This window comes from Nelumbo lutea, chromosome 5, assembly GCF_056320005.1.
Source record: "Nelumbo lutea isolate HS-2025 chromosome 5, American lotus-T2T, whole genome shotgun sequence".
Classification (NCBI taxonomy): domain Eukaryota; kingdom Viridiplantae; phylum Streptophyta; class Magnoliopsida; order Proteales; family Nelumbonaceae; genus Nelumbo; species Nelumbo lutea.
Genome location: NC_142688.1, coordinates 33,432,550 through 33,459,245, shown reverse-complemented (window position 1 = coordinate 33,459,245; position 26,696 = coordinate 33,432,550). Strand labels below are relative to the sequence as shown.

The window sequence follows — 26,696 nt, the reverse complement described above, 5'->3', positions numbered from 1 at the left end:
ATAAATATTCTATACCCAACTTTAGGATATGTATTGTGTTTGGGGTAATTCTTATATTGATTTCACTTCTCTTACTAACTAAAGAAATGCACTATAGATTGGGAACTCAACAAATCATTCTATGGTCTTTATGCTTCTAAACATTTTGCTTTATTTTCTTTGTGAGGTTTATCTTAGGATGGTTGATGTCTTGTTATATTAAAAAAATAGCTTGAATGTTTTTTACAATTCAGCCAATCATTCACCATGATAGTTTTAGAAGATAGCTTCAAGCAATGCTTTTTTTTTTTCATAATTGACAGCTTCAAGCACTGTTGCTCTTCATGCAGTCAATGAGACATATGAATGAATTTATTTTTTTAATTTATTTCAGCCTGTGTAATGGTGATAAGTTGTCTATAAACTAGATTTAGATCTGGATGCTGGAGAAAAAGAAATCCATTCCTTGATGGATGGAAGTGATAATCTATGCTTCTTATTAAGATTTCATGTTGATGTGCTTATGCTGTCCTTAGAAAATATTTCCTCCCATGCTGGTATTGTTTCCCTATCAATGAGTTATCAAGGTATTTATTGAACGAAGCAAATGCTATGAAGGCTAGGGAACAAAGTTTCTATATTATATCCCTTACTAGGGCTATCAATGAGCCAGACATACCCAACAAAGCCAAAGAGAACCAACCCAATGATATAGGCTCTGGGTATTAGCATATTAAAAAGATGTCCCTGGTCTAATACCTATTTTTCACATGATATTAACATATTTAAATCCTTTCAGAGATTTAAATCTGCATTTAAAAAGAGAAAACATGTAACCATTTTGAAAGAGTGAATTCATGAATTTTGTGAATATCTACGCTATCAAGGAGCATTGTTTTTCTGACCTGCAGCTTTCAAATAGAAATCACTAGATTCTTTAAAGAAAATGTCTAACAGCTACCACAAATCAATAACCTAGAGCAATAACCATATTAAGAAATGAAAATGTAATGTCATGCATAAACATATAGCATATATGGAACTTTTATGCTACACCACATAGGTAGGACTAATGCATGGGCAATTAGAAGATATATAATATGAATACATAACAAACTATTTTAGACAAGATAAACATGCTATTCCATACGTTTGTGAACATAAACCAGAAATAAGAAGAATATTTGAAGTACAAGTAGTAGATTTTTCATGGGTATTTGAACCTGACATGTTTCATCAAGGGTAGTTTGACTTTAACTTTAGACACATCTGTGTAGCATGGCAATTTTGCAGAAGGACTTACCGATGGTTCTCCTCTAAGCCATTCCATAACCTTTCTCTACATCATTCTAAAAAGTTGAACATGATTCTAGAAATGGAAAAAAAAAAGAGAATATTCTAGTAACATAAAAGGAAAAACACCACGTGCAATTGAGGCCTACACTACAACTTGAGCAGAACATATATGGGAAAAAAACTGTCATAACATGATGGCAAAATCAGACCTATGACAGTTTTCCCAGGCTTATCTAATTCCTGTAGTTGGAATCTTTGTAAAAATCTAGTCCCATTGTTCCATTTATAACATTTTTAGTATACTTTAATATTGAATATTGTCCATATAACTACAACAAAATGGTATGGGCATAGTGAGGAGTAGCTTTGTTGTCCTTGTAACACTTTTGTCAGAAGACGATTGAGGGAACTTCTTGCCGTAGGTGGTGGTACCTTTTATTTTTTCTTTGGGTTTAGATTTTTATAGTGCTCTTTGTTGTACTTTATTTGGAAGGATATGTCATTACCTTTTACTCTGTTTTCTTTTCTATGATTCATTATAACCTGATACTGTTCCTCTTTTTCCATTTTAATATAATTTTTCTTTATTATCAAAAAAATTAACCACAATGAAATGCACTAAGCTTGATTATTCAAAAAAAAAAAAAAAACAACAACAAAGCTTGACCCATTTGTCATTCTTTAGTTGGGCTTGGCCCATTTGTATGTAAAGCTTGATTCAAGAAACTGTTGATAAATACAAAGCATGAAACAAAAAATGAAAACAAAAAACACAGATCTAGAAAACACAATAGATCTAACAACAACCCCTTGGGTTGCCTGACATAACCTGAAACACAACAAAAATGAAAAAAAAAAAGATATGATCAGTTTGAGGATTACCAGATCTAACGACAACTCTGAAACAGAATGCAGATTGAGAAGATGACGAATGTATTTGAGAACAAATCTACAACAAACCTAGAAAAAACACAGATCTAGAAAACACAATAGATCTAGAAATGTGTAGATACCAGATGATAGATTTGGTCGGTGAGAAGATGGTTGGACGACGGCTGAGAAGAAGATGAACGAAAACCTCATGGGGAGCTCATTCATGAAAATAGGTAAAAATGGTACATAAACGAACAAAAATCATGAGAAGAACCCGAATATGAGCTTACCTCCAAGAAAGATCACTGGTGATCCCTTCGATGAGGAGATGGTTGGACGACGGCTGAGAAGAAGACGACGCTGAGAAGAAGATGGTTGCCTCCCTTCAATAAAATTTTCGCACTTCTTTCTTTTCGCAGTGGGGTCGCACCTATTTGGTGAGACCGCACATCCTAAAAAATGAGAACCCTGTTCTTATCACATTTTAGTAGTTCGCTCAATACAAACGTGGGAAAGAATATTCCTATTTTCCTATCCCAATTGCACAAACCAAACGGACCATAAGGGAAGAGAGTTTACCTGAAGCATGGAAACTTAGAGCCGACAGTCGATTAGTGGCATGACCTTTTGGACATTTATATATATGGTGGAATCAATCCCCACCCGATAATAACTGAAACAAAAAAGAAGAACTGAACTGATCTACCGGTCTAAATCCTAGAACCAAAACCTGTAAATTTGGTTCAGGTTCAGTCCTTTTGGGTCCACCGGGTCAGACTCAACCTATTGACAGCCCTAAACATGGTACAACCCAGCCCTAAGTTATGATATTGGGGGTTGAACAACTCAGTTTGGATTAGGATTGACTCAACCCGATCCATTATAGCCCAATTTGCAACCTAACAATAATATGTTATTTGACTTCAACAATCAAGCCCAACCTCATGTCCCTGTCAGCTAATAGACCAATAAATTAGCTTAAACCATGTCAAGATGGAAAAACCAAGATGTGTTCTACTGGAATTGATGGTTAACTATCTCAACAGTTAAAGGCTTAAAGCCAACCCTAACCCCCCACCCAATTGAAATCGTTCTGGGTCTCCAACCTATAAACTCTTCCCACAAGATGCTCCTGCTGTGAATTGGAATCTGAGCTATATTCAAAAAATTCCTCCCCCTCTAAGTTCATTTAAATCATACATCCAAATTGGTACTTTTAATTGTTCTACTCATGGTTTTCAAAACCGGACTGGAAAAACCAGGACTTGACCAGTTTGAACGGTTGATTTTGGTCAGTAAATCGCTGAACCGGTCGATTAATCGTTTGAACGGTTTCGACCGTTTTTCAATTTTTTATTTTTTTGTCAGAATGAGCCGATTGTTCGAACCAATAACCAGACCCCTGACCGATTCGGTTTTAAAAACCATGGTTCTACTTCTACATGATGTTTTGTGTGTCCATTGCATTTTACCCATTAGAAATTTAGGAAAAATGTTGCAAGTACAAAATGCAATTGAGCAATTATTTATTGTGTTTGCCAAATAGAAACATAACAATGAAACTGTCAAAGTGAATTTCACATAAGCCAAGACAAGAAGTACAAAACTTTTGAACCTGATCAGCCTACCAAACAAGTTGTAAGCATAATCACTTATGTGGCACTGAGGTATCTCTGAAACTAAGGGTGCAAGTTGGGTTGGCCTGAGCTAATAGTCTATACTGTTTTGGTCTCAGGATTTAGATTGGGTCTATTGAGATTTTGACAAAATCCCAACCCTAACCTGCAAAGGTGCAATCACAACACCATGATACTAAAGGTCCGCCTAGTCATGAGTGTATTTCTAAGGACTAAGAATGTGAAACTTTATAAATTACCTTTTGTCTGATACAATTTGTCTAAACTAATCATCATGTGCTATCACATAGTGAATAGATTCCACGAACACCACACATGATTTTATCCATCCGATATTCCTTTATAGGACATGTTCACAGGCCGGGCTTTGAACTTGGTCCATGAACATTTTAAACTATTTCAGAACGAGTTCATTTAAACTTTGGCAAAAGTTAAACCCAAGCCCAGCCCAACTCATGAACAGGTTTAATGCAACACATTAATAACTCAATAGCGGGACTTGATTCCACATATCTGCTAGGACTACACAGCTAATGTACCAACTGAGCCAACCCTGAGGTTGGTAAAATTTGTGCACTCTATCAATGAAGCTGTAGCGTTTGGCTTATGACCTAGTAATTGGATTGGATTTCGACTAGAATAGATCCAAATGATGAGACCTGATTATAGCCCTATTTCACAGTTGTTTCTTCTGAATTTTACCAGATTACAAAGACCGGTTTCATTAGATTATTCATTTTAATTTCCGTTTCATTAAATCTTTGACATATGAAAAAACGAAAACAAGGTCATTCTTTTCCAATGGTGCCAATTGATGATGTCAAAGGAGAAATCTCCCTCCGTGGATAAACAATGAAGAATGTACATTAAATATCATCAGGACTGAGAAATTTCCAAGAAACAATGAGAAAAATCTGATATTTCCACACCTTATTGGCATGTAGTTGATTTGATTGAAGACTAATTGGCATGTAGTTGAAGACATTTAATTGTTGGTTTGGTTGCCGGAAGTCATTTAATTAGCAACATGATTCAGCAAGCAAACTGGATAACTGTGGACCGGGTATGAGCATTAGAGTATGTAGTGGTCATCTTGGATTTATACCCTTTGACCCCAGGTTGGATTATGCCACATGGTATGGTACTTTGCTTTACATCCTGCAATTAATCCTACTTAATTTGTATGTCTTTAAAGCTGTGTTTGGTTTAAAGGAAAAGGTAGGAAAACTAATACAAGATTTGTAAAGGTTTTTTTACATTTTTCTTCATTTTCCTTCGAAGCAAACATAGCCTAAATGTTTTTAATTCCTTATTCTTTGAAATAATATTACTTGCATGGATCACAATCATTCGGCCCATTCCATATTCTTCCTAGCTACTTCAAATTAATTTCAAACATTAATGCTTATGTATACATGAAGACAATGCTTAAATTAATTAGTATTAATATATATATTGACTTGCACAGCATTATGTCAATTGCGCAACCTTAAGACATTGAACCTGAGTTGGACTTATCATTCAATCAACGTAATATTTCCTCCTCACTGTTAACAAGTAAGTAATTGTTGAATTTGTATGTTGTCCAACTACTCGTCTCCTGCCAGTTGCCATTGAAAAAGAAAAAGTAACATTATATTGTCTCCCATAATGATTATGCAATGAGAAAGAGAGAGAATAGTTGATTTATTTTTACAAGTTCAAATCAGCCCCACAATATTGTCTCCCATAACATCCCACAACACATTCCCGACCATATAATGGGAATATTTCTCAATAATGATATTATCATTTATAATATTATCGTCCGGAGATATTCCTGATACACGGCAGAGTGATGCGGAACGTTGTAGGGGCTGATTTGCTCTCTGTTTTTGCATGGTGCTGTCTAATTAGCAATCTGTGGAGCCAAGAATCTCTCGCTGGATCTAAGTTTAAATACTCTTAACGGATGACAGCCTACCGCCGTGCCTTTTGGACAAAAATACTAGCTCTTCTTTAATAAATCAAATTAGACTCGAAGCCACCAATCTCCTAGGCTTGCCAGGTGTCCTGCATGGTATGTACATGCAGAAATTAATCAAGGGGATTAAAAACATGAAAAAATCATGGATGATTGATGACAGTAATTGTTTTTCCATGTATTTTTATTATTACTTAATTACCAATTAACTGTTAAATTAAATCATCTCTTAATTATTTATCATTCATCTTAATTTGTTTATAATTAACATCGTTAATTATAATGTATATATGCATGCAGCTCTTTGCAAAGCCACCAATCTCAAACATTTGGACCTATCCTACACCCATCTTGGTCATAATAGTGGAAGTACTCTATTACCAGCGGGGTGCCCATTATTCCGTAATCTGGAATCATTTGATTTATCACACAATAGTATCAATGGTTCATCAAATGCCTTAAAAGGTATGAAAATATTATTAATTATTTAAAAGGGATATTCATTAATCTTCATCTAAATCTATACCTTTATAATTTATTTATTTATTTATTTAACCAAAAAATATTTCTTTATTTATAATGTCGATGGATTCATGCATTGGGCTTGAGCTTTATTGGGATATATAACACAATTTGCCTTATATTGCAGAACCATTATGCCAAGCAACTAATCTCAAAGAATTGGACCTGTCTTACAACAATTTGGGTGATGATGATACTGGAAGTAGTGGAGCCGCATTACTGTGTCTACGTAATTTGACTTCATTGGAAAGGCTTCATGTTTCAGACAACAATCTTAAAGGGTCGTCAGCATTTGTTAAGGGTATAGCACATGAACAATCAATACATATACCGTCTTTATATTCGATCTGAATTACAAATAAATTCACATGCACACTAGCTAATTAATATAAATTAATTTAAACTAATTATTGCGCGCTATTTGCATATGTACATATATGGTATCAGCAGTATGCCAAATCAGCAATCTTAGAGAATTGGACCTTGGATACAACAATCTGGGTCATGGTTTTTAAAATCGGATTGGACTGGATGGTCGGATCAGAAAAACCGAGAATCAGTCACTTGATCGGTCATTTGACCAGTTTCGTTTATCCTTAAACCATTTTTTTCCTTCAAAATCGTTGATTTTGGTCAATAAACCGTTGAATCGACCGGTTAATTGTTCAAACTGTTCGAACGATTTTGACCATTTTTCAAAATTTTCAAATTTTTTTTTATTAGAGCTGGCCAACTATTTGGGTCGAACAGTTGAACAGTTTGAGCCAGTAACCGGATCCCTGACCGATTCGCTCGCCGGGTCGATTTTAAAAACCATGATCTGGGTGATTAAGAAGGAGTACAGCTACCGTGGTGCCTACTACATAACCTCTCTTCATTGGAATTACTTCATTTGACAAACAATAATCTCAGAAGCTTACCAGCTATTCCCAGAGGTACAGAAAAATTACTATCCTTTCATATATCTCTACTATTTATTGCTAGCGTAGATGCACTTTTTTGCTGCATGCAAGAAAAAATTAATTACCAAAAAAAGAATATTAAATATCAAACATCAAATCTTTCAGATTATTTACAAACTGAATAATAATAAAAAAAAAAACAGAGAGGTTAGAAAAACAAACAGAAATATCAAATATCTAAAATGTGAGAGAGAATCGGTTGAATCAACCAGGAATAGCGGTGGCAATTGGGCGGATTGGGTTGAGCTTCAACCCAACCCATCTAACCCGTCAACACATGTAAGGATGCATTTATATAAAATTAAATAGGTTGGGTTCAACCCAAACCCGCTTTAACCCAATCCAATTTGCCCAAACCCAGTGACCTTATATTAATGTACTTAAAACAAAAAACTAACTCTCTTTTGACAAATAAGTTGGTCAGACCTTAGTGGTAATAGTGGTTGTTATTTACATAAGTGGTGAATGTTTAAATCACATTATATGTATGTTATTTTTATACAAGCGGCAAGGCCATTTGATTATATTCGGGTTTCAATTTTGACCGAACCACTTAGGTTCAAATTGGTCAGGCCAACTTGAACTATCTAATTGGATTGTCTTCGTGCTAATCACATCAAGAGTGATTGATGTTAGACAATTTTTGTATGCCCTTAGCTTCAATCAAAATGATGTACTTTATGAGTTTATTGTAAATGAATAAAAGTGCATATTTGATTCATGTTCCCTTGGCTTCAATCAAAATGATGTACTTTAAGGGGCGAATTCTGAAATAAGATCAGCTGATAGGATTGGGCCCACACCCTATCCACTCAGAGAGTTCAAGATCTAAATGAGATTTAGATTTGGAAACTTCCTAATTAGATTAGGAACTGGCTGATCTAATCTGCAGATAAGATAAGGTTTATCCCTTATCTTAAAGGGACTTCTAATCCAGATATGATTTGGGTTAGCAACTCTTAATGGGATTAGGAGTTGATCCCTTTAAGTCTATAAAAGGAAGAGGGGGCGGCAGCCTTTATACACACACAATCACCAGCAACAGTCTTGTCTTCAGAGCTGAGATCATAGAGGAGAGAATTCTACACCCTGCAAATTCTCTCTAGCCGCCTCCTTCCTGCAGCCGCCGCCTATAGCAGTTCGATCTTCATTGCTTGGGAGAAATCAAGATTGGATCTTGATTCCAATCTTTTGCAGAAAAGATTGGTAGGAGTTGTATTCACTAGCCGTCCAGGTGATTTTTGGGAAAAATCAAGTTCTTGGGAAGGACACTACTGATTCTGCTCCACCTTGCACTGCGTCATCTTCAGTGGGAGCAGATTTTGGTTTCTACCTTGGGCGTGAACACCTCCATTGAGAGATACTATTTCTCTGTATCAGGTATTGTCTCTCTCTCTCTCTCCTCCTTTTGGTTCAGATCTGGTTTAGTTTACGGTTCAAGAATGATCATTGAAAATATGATTTTCTAAATAGGGAATTCAATCCGTAGTTGAAGGGAAAGAAAAATTTTTGATATTCGCCCCTTTATTCCGCAATCTTGGGCGTCCATGTGATGGATTTCCTATCCCTTCAGTGGTATCAGAGCCAGGTTCAAATCTTGAACCATTCTGTTTCAGATCTGAACCTGCGCAAATAGGGAGAAGGTGTTCTACCCAATTTGCGCAGATATGGGTTTTGAGAAATTTGTTCCCAAAGCAGATGGGCAAATAATCTGAAATTAATTTTAAATAAATATGATTATTATTTAGAATAGTTCTTTATAATTTTCTTGATTTATGGGTTGTTCGTACAAGAGGAGATCGAAATCTTGGTTTGCTCAGGGAGAACTGCAAGATTTGCAGTTTATTGAATTTATTTATTACATTTGGCCTGTAAATAATTTTTTTTTTATTTTTAGACTCAATGTATAGGCATTCGATCAGATGTAATAATTAATAGAAATAGGATTTCTATTTATTTTTAATTTTGGATCGAAGATGGCGGCGCAGAGAAGGAGATTTCGCAGATGGGAGATTCGCTATCTGCGATTTGCAGTTTGAGAAACTGCAATCTGTGATCTAACCTCTGTTTTGTAGGATGGAGTGTGCGAACAACCCTGATTAACTGATTTCTATTTTTCTTTTATCAGTTATTTAATTTCATATTATTTACTTGAATTAAGGATTTAATTAAAAATCAAACCCTAGACCCATTCGAACCAAGATTGGTTCAAATTTTTTGGACCAATTCTAGGGTTTAATCAAGGCTGAAAGTCAGCCCTATATTTTCCCACTAATGGTCCTAAGGATTAATATTTAATTAAATGGTTAATTCGGCCCAATCTGTAAAGGCCCGGTTTTAAATTGTTAGAACTGCAAAAGCTCAGTTTAAAGGACAAAGCTATATGGGCCGAACTGGGTAACCCTAATTCAGCCCATATACCTAGATAATATTAATGGTTAATATTATAGAATTTTAACGGGCTTCCAACGGGCCTTACAGATAATTAATTGATTGTATCAATTTATCCCTGCATGAGATGTATGGATGTGTGATGTGCTACGTACATGGGCCATAAGTACTTGGCCCATGCTCATTCGACAGTGGCTCTTGCGCACACCATGGCTGAATGCACATGGTGTCCCTTTAGGTCATTGGATGACCTCCCTCAGTGGTGGGCCCTACACCTCATCAAGAGGTTACGTGCAGAACCCTAGCCGATTTAAGGCCCATTGAAATTTGGCTTTATGAAAGTCAGTGGGAGCCACTTTGGTTTGACCTAAATCAAACTAGGGCGTAATTATTTATTCCCTCCAGGTAATATGAGTGCATGTGATAGGGAGATTCATATGATGAACTCTCTAAAGGCCTTCCATCATTAGCATGAGGATGAGTCCTTCGGTAATGAGGAGATGCACCAGAAAATGGGCTATCCATTTGCTGTTGGGCTTGTCTGAATGTTTCATAAGATGATAGGGGCGTCATAGACCGATGTGGGAGGGGCTTCACCAGAAAATGGGAACTCTCTCATGGTACTTTGGCATTCACGAATATGATGGGTAAGCAATCACTACATAGAAAGGTTTACCTGAAGACGACTCTGAACCTTGTCTGACAGAGGCCAAAGGTAGAAGAAAGACAAAGCATCAGATGCATGTCACTTCTGCAAGAAGACCGGCCACTGGAAATGGAATTGTCCTGCCTACCTGGAATCCAAGAAAGGTAATTTTGAAACTTGTGTTATAGAAACCAGTTTATTGGTAGCTTCTGCGTCCTAGTGTATTGACTCAGGGGCTTCAACTTATGCGTGTAACTCACTGCAAGGGTTCAAGGTAAACAGAAGGCTGAGTGACGGAGAAGTCACTCTCTACTTGGGGACTACTGCAACTGTTGCAGCCGCGGCAATAGGAACCGTGGAGTTAATTTTTAGAGAAGGAAAAATTGTATTCAAAGATTGTCTTTATGTACAAAACTTAAGAAGAAATTTGATTTCTGTTTCAAAACAGTGTGCAGATGGTTATTCTGTCTTCTTTAGTAATACGATTACTATTAAAAGAAACAATAGATTCATCGCATACGGGGAACTGGAGAACGGTCTCTATATTCTACATCATTCTCTAGAAACTAACATAACCGAAACTACGTCAGCTGAAATCCCCAAGAAGAGAGCTCGTGATATAGTTAATCCCACGTGTCTGTGGCACTACCGACTTGGGCACATCGGTGTTGACCGAATCACAAGGTTGGTAAAGGATGGTCCTTTGGATTTTCTAACTGTAGAAGAACTTCCCACCTGTGAGCCTTGCTTACAAGGCAAGATAACGAAACAACCATTTAACGGTAAGCCTGAAAGATGTATAGGCACACTTGACCGAATACATACTGATGTATGTGGTCCCCTGAGTGTTAGGACACGGAATCAACACGTGTATTTCATCACCTTCACAGATGATTTCTCAGGATATGGTTACGTGTACCTAATGAGACACAAGTCTGAATCCTTTGAAAAGTTCAAAGAGTTTAGACAAGAGGTCGAGAAACAGTTGGGTTTCGGGCCAGTCCAGGTCTGGATCTGTTTCGGATTTGGGTCAACTAGGTATGCCTTGTGTCAGGTTGGGTTTGGGCTGTACTACCCGACCCAAATGAGCTGAACCAAAGGTGATCGGGTTTGTTCATATTTAGACCAAGTTGAGCTGGTTTAGACTTGAATCAAGTTAATTTAGATTTGTCAGTTTAGGTGAAGTGTGTTGATTTGAATCAAAACTAATTTTAGACAATAATTAATAAAAAATTAATGCATTAATTATAAATTATTTTATTCAAATGAAGAAAATTTGAGAAAAATGGCTAAGGAATTAATACTTATATCTTTAGTGGTTAACCCAATGATTATCCACAACCCAGTCCATTTAAATTGATCTAATGGGTGATCAAACCCATTTCCATGTCAAATAAATAGACAAATTGGGTGGGTTCAATGGGTTGGGTGAAAATTACCACCCCTATCCAGGAACAGGATTCCATCTTCCCTCTCAGCCCACGGATCGATGAAATATGTGGATGCACTTACCTCTACAAGATTGGGTGGATTGAAGAATCTGAAGGAATTGCATGTAGAACAAAACTCTCTAACCAATGTGAAGGCCTACCCTCAGGCCTATTACATAACCTCTTCATTGGAAATACTCTACATGTACTCAAACTAGCTTACAAATTTACCAACAGGTACTTATCATAAAAATATGAAACCACTTCTAAAATCGACTTCAGTCAGGACAAAGTCTTTTCGAGCAGCCTTTACTACCTTTCATTAAAAATATCTCTATATTTATATGCTTTATTTCATAGGAAAATATTCTCAATGTAAGGTATCAAAAGACTGTTAGAATGGTATAAGCACTGGTTTGCCTTGATAGAAGGCGATCTCGTTTTTATGATACCAGCCGATTGATTGCTTACAAGTTATTTTTCCTAAGTATTATGATAATCAAAATACTTATAATATGATGATTTGATAGGGTCCCAATTATGAAGGCATTTCCAAGGAACACATCCACAAGTCCGCAACTGGGCTTCAATAGCTCTTATGGCCATCTTACAATCCAATTCAATATACAATACTCAACTGCATTGCTAAGATTTCACAAAACAAATTAAATAGCTCTTAAGATGGATTGAAGCTCCGCTTCCAAAACACCACATCTCAACTACAACAATCTGCATATCCGTAAGACCATGTAAAGAAACAATCCCATTAATCCAATCCAGGAACCTCTCAGCTGGCATAAATCTTTGCCCATGGAAGGTGATAGAGTTCATGGCCTGCCAAACAAATTAAACAGAAGTCAGCAGAACAATTGCAATAGATTAACCTATATTCTCTCCCTTTCTCCGGGTCTAGGATCTTGAATTTCTGACAGCCCTAGCCTACAACATGCTTACAATTTCGTTTCTTCCTTTTACTTGCAGTTGATTCTCTGCTTGTTAGATCCCTTCAATTTATATATACATAACACCCACCAAAGAAGAGTGATTTAAACTTGATAATGGTCATATATATAGAGACTTGTGGACTTTTTTTTTTTTTCTCCTTGATGAACAAGAGTATGTGCCTGAGATATATTAACAATCTCTCCACGGTCTACCTGGTAATTATTGGCAAGTAATTAATTAAATCATGGGGTGTGGATTATTCTCAATAAGTTTTCATATTTGAGAAGCACTGTGCAGTTACATTGGTGAATTAATCTATTTGTGGTGCAGTTGATAAATGTATATTGAGGAAGAAAAGACAAATAAAAGAAACAATGACTGAACTTTGTTGTTTCTGAAATCTGATGCATTTTTCACAACAAGAAGCTGCTCTATTTATAGAGTTAAAACCAAACGGATAAATGCTTGAAACTAGGAAGTGCAACCACTAACTCCTAATAAAGTGCTCACAAACAAAAAACATGCAACATACTCCTAAAACCACATATTCTCCTATAGACAAGGTAAAAACAAAACAAACTAAAATCACTAAAAAAAAAACTCCTATTGACTTGGACAACTAAGAAATTTAGTAAATATTTCTAACAATTATCCCTCTCTTAAACTGAAAGTTTTCAAATATCCAGTTTAAAAATATTAGCAGTGAACCAGCGAACTTTCTTCAAGCTGGACCTTCCAATGTGGAGACACCAAGCAATTTTCTTAACTTCACAAACTACGCCAATTTGAGAGGCTTGGTCATTATATCAGCAATTTGGTCTTTACTCTTGTAGTAGACGAGATCAATGACTCCTTCATTTGTCAGGTTTCTTAAGAAGTGAAACTTTACATCTATATGCTTGCTTTTTCCATGTAGAACATGATTTTTGGAGAGTTTGATGGAAGAACTGTTGTCATAGAAAATTGTTATAGGCCCTTGTCGTTCAAAGTTTAGCTCTCCAAGATTTTTTTTCAACCAAACAGCTTGACAGGCGCAGCCTGTTGCAGTTACAAACTCTACTTCAATTGTTGGCAAAGTGACAATTGGTTGCTTTTTTGAAGACCACGAAACAACTCCAAAACCAAGCATGAAAACTTATCCTGAAGTGCTTTTCCGATCATCTAAATCTCCGGCTTTATCACTGTCAGTGAAACCAAACAAATCAGACTTTTCTTCTTTCTTGTAGAACAACCCATAACTAACAGTCCCTTGCAAGTATCGAAAGATTCTTTTTGTAGCTAAGAGATGAGTATCTTTTGGACACTCTATGAACATGCTTATGAGACTTACAACATGCATTATGTCAGGTCTTGTAGCTGTTAAATACATCAAACTCCCTACAATTTGCTTGTAAAGAGTGCTATCAATCTTCCTTCCTTCAGGATTTCGAACAAACTTCAAACCCACTTCAGTTAGCGTGTTAACAGAATTGCAATTTTTCATTTGAAACCTATAAAAAATTTCTTGTACATACTTCCTTTGTGAAATAAAAATTCCAGCTACAAATTGCACCGCTTCAATACCTAAAAAATAATGCATCTTTCAAATATCAGACATATCAAACTCAATCATCATGGACTTCTTAAAACTTTCAAATATGGCACTATCATTTCCAGTGAAAATAAGATCGTCAACATATAAGCAAACAATGAGCAATTTTCCTCCATCTTCAATCTTTGTAAAAAGTGTATGCTCATATAGACATTTCTTAAATCCCTCTTTAGAAAAATAATCATCTATACAACTATACCAAGCGCATGGTGCTTGTTTTAGCCCGCATAATGCCTTTTTTAGTTTATAAGCCTTATTTTCACTTCCAAGCTTCACATAATCCGGAGGTCGATCAATAAATACCTGTTCCTGCAGGTCACCATGCAAGAATGCTGATTTCACGTCCAATTGGAAGATAGGCCATGAATGTTGAGCTGCCAATGTAATCACAAATCTGATCGTATCATGTCTTGCAACAGGGTCAAAACTTCTCTATAATCCACTCCAAACTCTTGCTTATAGCCTTTAGCTACTAGGCACGCCTTGTATTTGTCAACTTCTCCATTCTCCTTCAATTTTGTCTTATACACCCACTTGACACCAATTGTCTTGTGCCCTCTTGGAAGATCAGTCAATTCCCAAGTGTTGTTCCGTTCAATGGCTGCAATTTCTTCGTCCATTGCCTTTCACCATTTGGATTCTTTGACAGCCTCTTAAAAAACTGTAGGATCACAATCCGAAAATAGAGCAAAATATGTAAGCGGGTCCTCAAATTGGTCAATTTCGGTTACCTCATAACCAGTCATCCATACAGGCCTTTTTTAACACGTTGAGACCGTTCTTTATTTGTTGTTGCTATTGGCAAGTTTGGAACATCTGTTGGACCATCTGGTGGAATTTGTTGATCATTTTCTGTTGGTTGCTGCCTCTCCTCTTCGTTGACTCCATCAAAGTTGATAGGTATTTGTTGTTCAACAACATTGTTATTTCATGGCCAAAACCTTTCTTCATCAAAAACGATATCACGACTGATAACAATTTTCTTAGTGATAGGATTGTAAAGCTTACAGGCTTTTGATTGATCACTAACACCAAGACAAATGCATTTTTCTTCCTTGTCATCTTCTAGTATGGAATATGAGCATAGCCAACACACCCAAAAATTCTGAAATGATCTACTGCCAGTCTCCGTCCGCTCCATGCTTCCTTTGGTGTCATATTTTGAACAGTGAGTGTGGGACATCTATTCAAAATATGAATGCTCTAGTTGACTGGTTCAGGCAAAAAGTTTTGGAATGAGGTTCCTCTTCAAAAGACTTTGCACCATATTCAAAACAGTGCAATTTTTCCGCTCACAAACTCCATTTTGTTGAGGTGTGTAACCTACCGTAAGTTGCCTCTTGATTCCATTGGTCTCACAAAAATTTGCGAATTCAAGTGAGTTTTATTCTCCACCACGATTAGTGCGAAGAACCTTTATTGGGCTGCCAACTTCTTTTTCAACAAGCACTTTATAAATTTTAAAGGCTGTAAAAGCTTTAGATTTTTTTTGCAAAAAATAGACTCGTATTTTTCAACTATAATCATCAATGAAGGTAATTATGTACTTTTTACCTCCATTGGAAGATGGATTAGTTGACCCGCAAAGATCATAATGAACCAGCTCCACTGCCTTTTTCGTTCTCCATGATTTTCTTTTTGGAAATTGATTACGACATTGTTTGCTAACAATACATTCTTCACAAACTTTAGATGGAACTGTAATTTGAGGAAGACCAATCACCATATTTTTCTGTTGTAGAGTCTTTAGTCCACCAAAGTTTAGGTGACCATAGCGAAAATGCCATAGCCATGCTGCATCCTTCAATTTGGCTGAGAAACATGAATGAGTGATATTGTGGAGATAAAGCGGAAACATACGATTCACTGTCATTTTAACTTGAGCAATTAAACCTAATTTTGCATCTTGAATTCGACAAACTCTACCATTGATAAAAACCTCGTATCCCTTTTCTTGTAGTTGATTCACACTAAGCAGATTGGTCTTCAAGTTTGGAATGAAGAACACATTAGAGATTGTTTGAGTAGAATCCTCCTTAGTTTGGATTGTCACAATGAAAACCAGATTTGGCGCTCAGATTGTATGACTCCAATTTGCAGGATTGGATGGATTGAGGAATCTCAAAGCAATTCCATCTCATTTATAACTTTTTCAACGGCCAAGGCTTACCCTGAGGCCTAATATTGCATAACCTCTCTTCATTGGAAATACTCTGCATGTTACGGAACAAATCTTTCAAGCGTACCAACCGGTACCAATTATATTAATATTAATGTCATCTCTTCTCATTTAAATAACTCATTAATTAAATATTTCTTCAATTCCTATACATATATGGAAATGTTTTTATGGATTATTTATATATAAAATGCTCTCACTTTTTCTTATTCCAACAAACAGTTGCCTTTGGAATGGGAATATTTAAGTATCGTAAACAAGTATAGGAGAGTAATTAATTACGTCACCCGCAACATGTGATTGAAGTTGAAACTGGATTTAGTTCTCAGCACCGTCCTCAACGCTTACAGTCGTACATTTGGAATATTCCCTATTTATATATATATTTTTTCATTTATGAGGAGATTTTACAAATTCACGGCTGTAAACGTAGTGAGATGGTGTGAGGACAAATTTGGGAGGATAGAATCCGAATTCGGTGAAGTTGGACCAAGGAATTATTAGGTGAAAGGCCAAGGCGTCTCCCCGTTGTTCATTTTTTATAAAATAAAAAAAAAAAAAAAGAAACAAACTAGAAAATGAAATAAGATATATATTATCCTTTCATTCTCCATTTAATAGTTGTAAGTCACAACTGTGCACCTCACATGGGTGGTTTCTAGCTAGATTGTTACATGCAAAAGAAACAACCAAGTGAGAAGTGAGAAACTCAAGTCGGGCCCCATGCACAAGTTTTAGGATTAGCTTCCATAAGATATGATGCAGGGTTGATTCGTTGCCATGTTTAATTGCAACCTCAATAGGAATAGCCGTAATGTCATCGTTCAATATGACTTAACTACCATATCTTTAGTTAATACCTCTCTTGAAGGAACCGTTGCTCCTTGATTATTGTACAATAATACTTCACCAAAACATTGGTCATTGAGGGGTAACCATTTAGTTGGCCAAATGCATTATCAAACAACAAGTTACATGGTATGACAATACTTTCCCAAATGTATAAACTAACCAATTTACGTCTTACAAAAATTTGTTTCACAAAGTCCATCATAATCGATGCATCAAGCGTCCCATTTCTAGAGGTGTTGGATCTAAGCGCAAACAATTTGCTTGGATATCTTCCAAAATTTCTTCCTCTTGTTCCAAATTTGGGTGCACTTCTCTTAAGAGGAAACAATTTTTCTAGCACAGAGATGCACACCTTAGATATATATTACCAAAAAATAGATTCTTTAGAAATATATAAGATGTTCAAGGTTTAAGTTGAATGATGAATTGGCAGATTTTTACCAACTTCCTAGTTGCATTTATTAGATTAAATTTTGCTATAATGGGGTTTTAGTCCATAGCTGCTGCTGCTGCTGCCAATGAGATCTGAAAATTTCGGATACTATTAACCCACATCAATTGGATAACAACATTAGACATTTCCTCCTCATGTCATCTGAATTGTAAAAAGAGTTTCCTGAATCATTTCTCATTGAGTTATTGTTGCACAAAAAAAAAAAAAAAATCTAATCTAATTTATTGTTCTAAATCTCTGTTTTAAGAATTAATCTATAAATGAAATTACTTTTCCAATGGTAGATCAGAAATTCAACCATCTAAGTAAAATGAATCAACTTATGACCATAAGTTAAAATAATAAGAATATAAAAACAAATAAAATTATAAAAATTTTGAATAAGAATGAACATTTCTAATATTATATATTGATTTATTCAAGTATTCAACAACCAAAAAAATGCGACAAACAAGAATTATTATTCCTAATGTAATGGAAATGACTAAAAACACTAGAAAACTGAAAACAAAGAATTAATGTCCAACTTGTGACCCACCGAGCAGGTCAAACATGACAAATAGCTAGAGATCGGCTTTAGTCAGTGCAGGCCCGTACATATACTGTTCCCAATGCAAGGCTATAAGGGTTGTTTGAACGGGCTTTGCACTGACTCAAGCCGAGCTTTAATAGATATTCGGGTAAGTGATACATATCTCCTAGGTAAATAATTAACTTTTCCACTTGGGGGAAAGTTGCCAATACTTGAATGGGACAAAAATATCTCTTTTAATAATGGATTTTTATGGCTAAAATGGTTATTGTCTTACCTAGGAAATAAAAGAACATGAGTTAATAACTTATCAAAAAGCAAACGGAACCTTAACCGATCCTTGAGAAAAAACTGTTAAATTAGTCAATGATCCATTGACTCGGATGATCGAACCGTCGACCCGTTCAACAATTATTGTTTTTTTTTAATTTTAATTACTTTTTAATTTATTATCAAAACAGGCCATTCATTTAAACCGGACAGTCGAACCTTTGACCCAAAAACCAGTGGCCAGAAGTGTTCTGATTCCAAGTCATTTTTTAAAACATTGGTCACACATTCATTCAAATTTACAGTTGAGCAGTTCCATTTTCAATAGAAACCCTCTTAGAATGAGCACTAGAATCTGACAAACCATTATGGTTGAGCAGTTAACCTCGCCTCCATATCTCGTAAAGCAACCGCAAGTCATCATGTTGGGGGTTTCAGTTTTGGTTAGGGTTGACCTCAGCCCGACCTAATCCAACCCAGTGTGCACTTGATTCAAAATATTTCAATTGAATTTTACTGTGTATCGACTAAACAATGGCTAAATAGGTTTAGTCGTGTCATGATATGGAAAACAAAATATCTATTTTGTTGGAATTGATTATTAGACATTTAGGCCACGGTTCGGTTAATCGAACTATGGCCCCCTTTTGTAAATCAAACTAGTGGTATCGGTTTTTTCATTTCGCCAAACCGAAACCGAATCGGTGTCACCGGTTAACTGGTTTGTCGGTTTTGATTTTTGACTAGTTCAGTTCTTTGGCTTTTCGGTTTTTTATATTTATAATATATTATGTAAATATATGTATAATATAATATTATAAATAATAAATGATATATAATATATTATAAATATTTAAAAAATATACAATATATTTGTAAATAGATCATTATGTATATAATTGAAGTATATATTTATATATAATGAATATATATATTTATATAAAATACATGGAAAATATGTGATGCATATTAAAAATATAATATATATATATACCGGTTGGTTCAGTTAACCGTCGGTTTTTTATAAGTTAACCGAAAATCAAACCGATCATTTGATTTTTCAAAAAATCTGAACCGATCAATTCGGTTAACCGCATTTTGTGGTTTGGTTTTCTCGACTCGGTTTTTCGGTTTTTCATGAACACCCCTAATTTAGGCTATACATTGTTTGAAGGAAGATATAGGGAAAGGAAGAAAAAGATATATATGAAAACCTTTACAAACATTGTATAAGTTTCTCAGTCTTTTCCTTCCTTTTCTTTTAAACCAAACATAGTCTTAAATTTTTAAGAGAGTACATATATAAATTGTGTATGGTGCAAATATAGGTTTAGAAGTACAAAACGCAAGCTGTGTTATATATTATAGTATGTATTTATTTATGTTTGTCTTGTAGATATGAAAAGAGTAAATAAACAAAAAATAAATGAAAAATATGTAGATTGCAAAACCTTGTATTTTGTATTATTTTGTATATATTTATATTGTACAAATTTGTATTTATACTCCTTCCAAATTGATCCTAATAAAAAATAAATAAAATACTTGTAAAGCACCCTAGCCTAATCACCATCATATTAATCCTAATTTTCCAATCGTAGATTTAAGTAATGAAAACATTTTTTAAACAAAAAAATAAATAAAGTTAAGAAATTGCGCTAACCTGAACCGACCATGGTACAACCCAACTCCAAATCATCATGTTAGAGGTTGAGTTGGGTTAAGGTTAACTCAACCCGACCCATTCCACACCAATTGCACCCTAATCGTAATATGTTAATTGACTTGAACAGTCTAACTCAACGTCATGTCCCTGTCAGCTAACAGATCAATAAATTAGCTTAATTCATGTCAAGATGGAAAAACGAAGATGTGTTTCGCTGTAATTGATGGTTAACCATCTCAAGACAGTTGAAAAGTCAATCCAAACCCCATTCTATTAACGAATCAATCACACACATATCGCATCGTTAACAGACTCTACCAACACCACACATGATTTTATCCATGCCTTATAAGATTTGTTCCTAGGACAGGCCTTGGACTCAGTGCATAGACATTTTACACTAATTCGGGCCGGGTTCATCTAAATTTTGGCAAAAGTTGAATTCAAGCCCGACTCATGAACTACCAATTACCAATAGACGATGTTTTTGAACAGGTCCTTCACTTGCCTTTCTTCTCTTACATTTCTCTTGAATTTCTATAAGCAACAAGGAGCGGAATCAGCCGTAGTTGATCATACAATATTAATGGGTTAACATAGTTTCCTCTGGACACATCTAACTTTGAAAACCAAAAACCAAAAACCATAAAACTTGAACGTAAGCCAAAGCTACAGCTTCGTCGATGCAATCTAGGCCTCGTACCGAGATTCATTAAGCAATTCAAAAAACATCACCATAGTACTGGTCTAAGTGCAAATTTATTGTTGTGGTCGCAATTCTCTTATTGCGCGATTCCTCTCGTAAATATATGATTATACTTCAGGCATGTGGCAAATTGAGGGTGATGGGTATGTGCCAAGTGGGTCATCCGGTGTCAACACAATGCAGGACTTTTGTACACAATAGTGATTCTAACGGTAGTGAGGTCTCTTATTACGAGTCTGGCTTCTATCAGGGCTGAGTTCATGCTCGCATTGTTCGCGCAGCATGAGAATGAGAATGTGCCACGCGTCTTTTGATTCATGCATTGGTTTAATGCGTGTGAAGCGAATATTAAACGGAGTTCCATTCCACTTCCCGCTCGTGCTCGAGACTCTCTCCAACTGGCGGCGACCAACGGCCATTACCGGGTAGAGCGCTTGTTTAGCATGCTATTCTATTATGAGAATCGATACCCCGCATCTCAACTATTATTCTATTACAACCTTCTCAACTTGTGAATGTTTAAAACTTTGTAGTGGAAACAAAAAATCTGCATCACACCTGTTATTATTTTTCTACTTTGTAGGTTCAAAACATTGAATATTTTTCTCTTTCTTTTAATTCATTCTTTGATTTTTTTTTGGGTATCTAATAAAGGAAAAGGAATTAGGAGAACATTGTTGGGTGTGGGTCTAGCCCATATGAGGGATCTACCCCACCTTTTATTTACTCCCTAAATGAGCCGTATAGCAGAAGCCGCTCCCACCTTTCTATTTTTTTGAGCATCATGTTTCGTAACCACCCGATTTGGGAAAAACAAGAGAAACATAATCGGTGTTTTAGGGATTTTTTTTTTGAGTTTGTGAAGAAGAGAAGAAAAGAGTTTGATTTTTCTGCTCCATTCAAGACCAAGTTCGGAGGTGTTTCAAGTCCGTTCTTAATGATATTAAGTGCTGGAGTTAAGAATCTCACTTCAATTTAGATTTGGTGATTTTTCCTTTCTCTACTTTTCAGTTTAGATTTACAACAACTTGATGAGATCTAAATCTCTATTTGTGTTGTATCCACCTTGCATTTAATGATGTTAATGCGGTTCTTATGAACTAAGGATTATTTTTTTAATACTTGTAAGTCTCTAGTTGCAACTAGAGAAGATTATTGTACCCATTAGTTTCTGAATTAGTGGAAGACTTGTACTGATTATAGGTCACATGGTTTTTCTCTAATTTTGGGGTTTTTCATGTAAAAATTCTGATGTACTATTGTGCGGTGATTATTATATATTTTTCTGTTAATTGACTGAATTGTTTAGTGATTATCATTGTTATTGACATACCCATTTTTACACATAAACTAGATTGATTTTACACTCATTTCTGCTACTATAGTGTAACTTCCCAACAAGCATTTGGTCAAGAAGTAAAAGGAGTAAAGTATGAGCGGGTGGATATGTATAGATCGCAGATTGTGTGGAGAAAGTCATTCTAGCTCAGTTGTAATGTGTTTACGGTGATTGATTCTGACGGGAAGTTGGTTTTTAGGGTCGACAATTATATGGGCAGTCATAGGGAAGAGATCCTCCTCATGGACGGCTCAGACAACCCCTCTTCACCATGCGTCGCAAGGTCTCTCTGTCTCTCTCTGAGTTCTTAATTTCTTTTCATGAATCTTCTGAGCTTTAATTCAAATGTGCTATGTCATGTGTTTATAGGATTTTCTTCACCCAACACCAGATTCGTTTACGTGATTGAAGACTCCTACTTCCTAAGATCGTGCCAAGTACTCGATGAGTCCAGGAAGGTGATGGCAGAGATTAAGAGAAAGGAAGCCATGTCCCAAAGAGGAAGACGAGGAATTTCCTTCTGTGTATGTCTTTCCTTTGATCGTACGATCCGGTTTCAATTCTGTCTTGCAATGTCCCTCGTTTTACTTCTTGACCGAATATTTTATTGATTCCTTTTCGACCCTTCCTTTTCATTTACGAGGTGAGTGGCTAACGAGTCTCGAGCGGTAAGTAAAATGGAACGAAGGGGCACCTAACGAGAGCCGGTTTATCGCAATTACACACGGAGAACATTTCATTTTTCTGCATATTATTATGCAGGAGGAGATATTTTACAATCATGGTGGGTAGGCGTGGGCAGAATTCATGTGGATATGAGATCCAGAGTCAGTTAATGCACGAATCAAAATACACATGGTGCATCCTCGTGCTGCGTGAATGATGCTAGTATGGACTCTGCCCTCATAGAAGCCGAACCCTTCTATTTAAATCGAATCTAATAGATACAGTATAGTAAACACGTTTAATAAGCACTTATAATAAATACTCATAATTGTCAAAAGTGGTTTTGATATTTTTTTAAGGGTAAAATTGGAGATATTGTAAGGAATAGGGTTGAGGGGCTCTTGGGCTATCCCCATTGTAGAGGCCTATATAGTAAAAAAAAAAAAACAAAACAAAAAAGTGATTCTCCATGATTTTAATGATCTACAGTGTTTCACTCATGTACTACAACGGGTAGGTCCTGGTCCAGGACGTCTACCATAAGTGGCTCCATTTAAATGATGTAAATGTTAGGGGTTTTTTACTGTTATCCATAACGCTGATGCTGGAAATTAAAGGTGTTCATTGATGGCCTTTCAATTAGGATCCATTTGGTTTGTGAGAATAGGGGTCGAATGGCTCATTTTGAATTCAACTGTTTGAATGGATGGAATTAGATTCCCATTCCCAGTAGAATAATATGTTATCTCATCTGAGGAAATAGTCATTGCCTCCCCTCTCTTAGTAATGAGAATCCATTTTAATTGATTCCTTTTTCAATTCCTGTCTGAACCAAACAAGTGAGAGAAATAGACCATTCCAATTCGATTCTGAGAAATTTTGATTCCAATTTCAATTGTGATCCAAATGATACAGCATCCCATTACTTCGAATTCGGTGTTTATGTGCAAGACAACGCTTGCTCGTACATGGAGTCTCGTTGGAAGGCACTCAAGGTTTATAGAACCTGGCAGAAATGGCTGTATCCACTGAATAATGGCGAGAGAAAAATAAGTGATTTGTCTTACACAGTTCTCTACCCTGTTAATATTGAAAGAATCCTATATGTTAGTGTTGCAAGCAGAGCAATTTAATAAGACCAGTCCAGTGCAGGAAGCTCTTGCTATTGCAGAGTTTGGGGAGGGACATATGTACGCAGGCAGAGCACAGTTAAATATGCTTCAGAATTCAGATTGTTTAATCAATAGATCTATTTTCCGGTGTCAACTGTGTTTTTGGAAAAAGAAAGATACAATATATATGATTACTTGACTCGGACAACAACGGCGTAATAATGAGTGAAGACGGATTGCTATTGAGAAATTGAACGGGAGTGAGCGACTGGTCAAAGAAATTGGAATTAGAGAGCGGAGACTGGTTGATGGATCCATTAATGGTGGTGGGAACTGGGAACAGGACAAATGACACGTTAGAAATGTTGGAATTCTTAAGCAAATGGATTTGGATTAAATGGATTTCTAGATATGATCCAATGGAGGGTTTTTCATAGAAGCATCATGTCGTCAATGTTCGGTAGTTAATGGGTTGGTAATGTAGATGCATTTAATGTACTCCTCCATTTTCTTCAGAATAAAAATGAAGGCAAAAAACCAGTGCAGTTCCACATTCTTCTGTGTTTGGTTTGAAAGAAAATAAGAGAAACGGTACGTCACAAGGAATTTCACAAAAATCCTTCAGGACTTCCCCCCACTGTTAGTTTCTCTCTTACCTTCTGTCAAACCAAACACAGCCTTATTTAAGTCCTTTCCTCCTGTTCTTCCACAGAAAGGAACACAACACAAACAGGCGGCATAATCCCCCCCACTGTTAGTTTCTCTCTTACCTTCTGTCAAACCAAACACAACCTTATTTAAGTCCTTTCCTCCTCTTCTTCCACAGAAAGGAACACACACAGGCGGCATAAAGCATGACATAGAACAGAAGAAGAAGATATGGGATCTCTCGTTCACATTGCTGCTCTTTCTTCATTACTTCTTCTTCTTCTCAACACGCATGAATCTGCTGCTGCTGATCCCACCACTGGCTTCACCGAGCTTCCTCTTGACCCATCCAAAAACTTCAACATTCAAAAGCCATACGACTTGGACGAAAGTCAAAGGTACAGCTTCATAGATGGAGTCCACAAGCTCTGGGTGTATTCTACAGACAAGCCCTTCAAACCAGACAGCAACACCAAGCCTCGTACAGAGATACGCATCCGGGTAAGAAATTCAAAGCCCTACCTTAGCAGCTTTCATACATGGATGTGAAAACTAATTAAATCCTTTGATAGGGATACGATTACTCTTCTGGGGTCTGGCAATTCCAAGCATACGTTTATGTGCCAAGCGGCACAAGCGCAGTTTCCATTTTTCAGGCTTTTGATTCAAGCGTTGGCTTCCCAACATTGATGTTGATGGTCTACGGTGGTTCACTCAAGTACTTCAACAGTTGCAATTAGACCCATTTGTTAAAATAATCTAAAAAGCGGCATGAAAATATTCAAAATATCAATGCAGTTATTTTTAACCAAAATGTTTGTTTTTCAAATTCTCTTCATATGAATTATTAGTTCAAATTCTTCCAGTCTTTTTTTCAAATTTAACTTCATACATATCAGTCACTCAAAGGTAAAGCTGCATTTTTTAATTCTCTATTCTTTGTTATTTATAAAGTTTGTATTGTTTTTTATAGAAACTAGCCTCAATATAAATTGTATAGATATTTGGGATATTTTAGTGACTTCTGTTAGAGGATTCTAATAAAGGGAGTTTATTTGCAGTTGTTTTAAAATGTTCAGAAGAATGGCAAGGTTTCAGCTACTGTGGCAAGGGAGGTTTCAACAATTTATTTTATGCCCCAAGAGATAAAAGTCCGTTCTTTTTCATACAACACAGATAAAAGTCATTCGGTTCAAACAAACCACTCTTAACATGCCGTTCAAAAGGCAAAAGTTGGATGTCCATTCCGGATTTGATCATTCCGCGTTTAGATATTAAAATCTGAATCCAATAAAAAGCATCATTTTATATATCCTTTTTTTTTTTTAATTCAAATAGACTTTCCATTAAATTAAATTAAAGGATAACAGGACTTCAACAAAGGTCAACAAAACAACACAACCTAAAATAGGGACCACAGAAAGCAATTAAACTATAAAAAATTGAGGCTCCATTTGGTTTATAGTTGGAATCGGAATGGTTTATTCTTATAACCTGTTTATGGGAATCAAAATCATAATTGGAATTCAAAGGGAAGGGGAGGGAATGGTTATTCCCTCAAATGGAAGAAAGTCATTCCACTAGAAATGAGAATCAAATTTTAATTCTGCACAACCAAACATTTGCAATCAGAATAAGCCATTCTAATTCTGATTCCAAACCCCTATTCCCATGAACCAAACAGGTCCTAAGACTAACCAGCTTGCATCCGTGGATCTAACCAACCAGTCGCAAAAACACCCTGACCGGAAAGACCCCCACTTGGAGCCAAGGCATGGGCAACAGCATTGTTTGGTATTTTAATGTAAAAAGACACTTGAAGTTCTTCACCAATCCAGTGACATTATCTCTAAAAGGAAAGAAAGCTTCATCATTAACATCAATTTTTCTAGCTTTTGCAATCTTTGATCAAACTAAAGCAATCCAACTCCACTTCTATAAAAGAGAACTAGCGGGGACATGTGCGATGCACGGGATTTGTTAAATAATAGAAATACATAAAAGTATACAATTATTTTATATTTTTAATTTTTTTAA

The 26,696-nt window shown here is 36.0% G+C and overlaps 1 long non-coding RNA gene and 1 pseudogene across 1 annotated transcript; both read left to right on the top strand.

Annotated features, from left to right (window-relative positions):
- Positions 1-22,340: 22,340 nt before the first annotated feature.
- Positions 22,341-22,868, top strand: LOC148851578 (protein LURP-one-related 8-like; annotated as a pseudogene).
- Positions 22,869-24,721: 1,853 nt separating this feature from the next.
- Positions 24,722-25,532, top strand: LOC148851577 (uncharacterized). Its single transcript, XR_016099852.1, has 2 exons — positions 24,722-25,160; positions 25,232-25,532. It is a non-coding gene; the product is annotated as an uncharacterized LOC148851577 (long non-coding RNA).
- Positions 25,533-26,696: the final 1,164 nt, after the last annotated feature.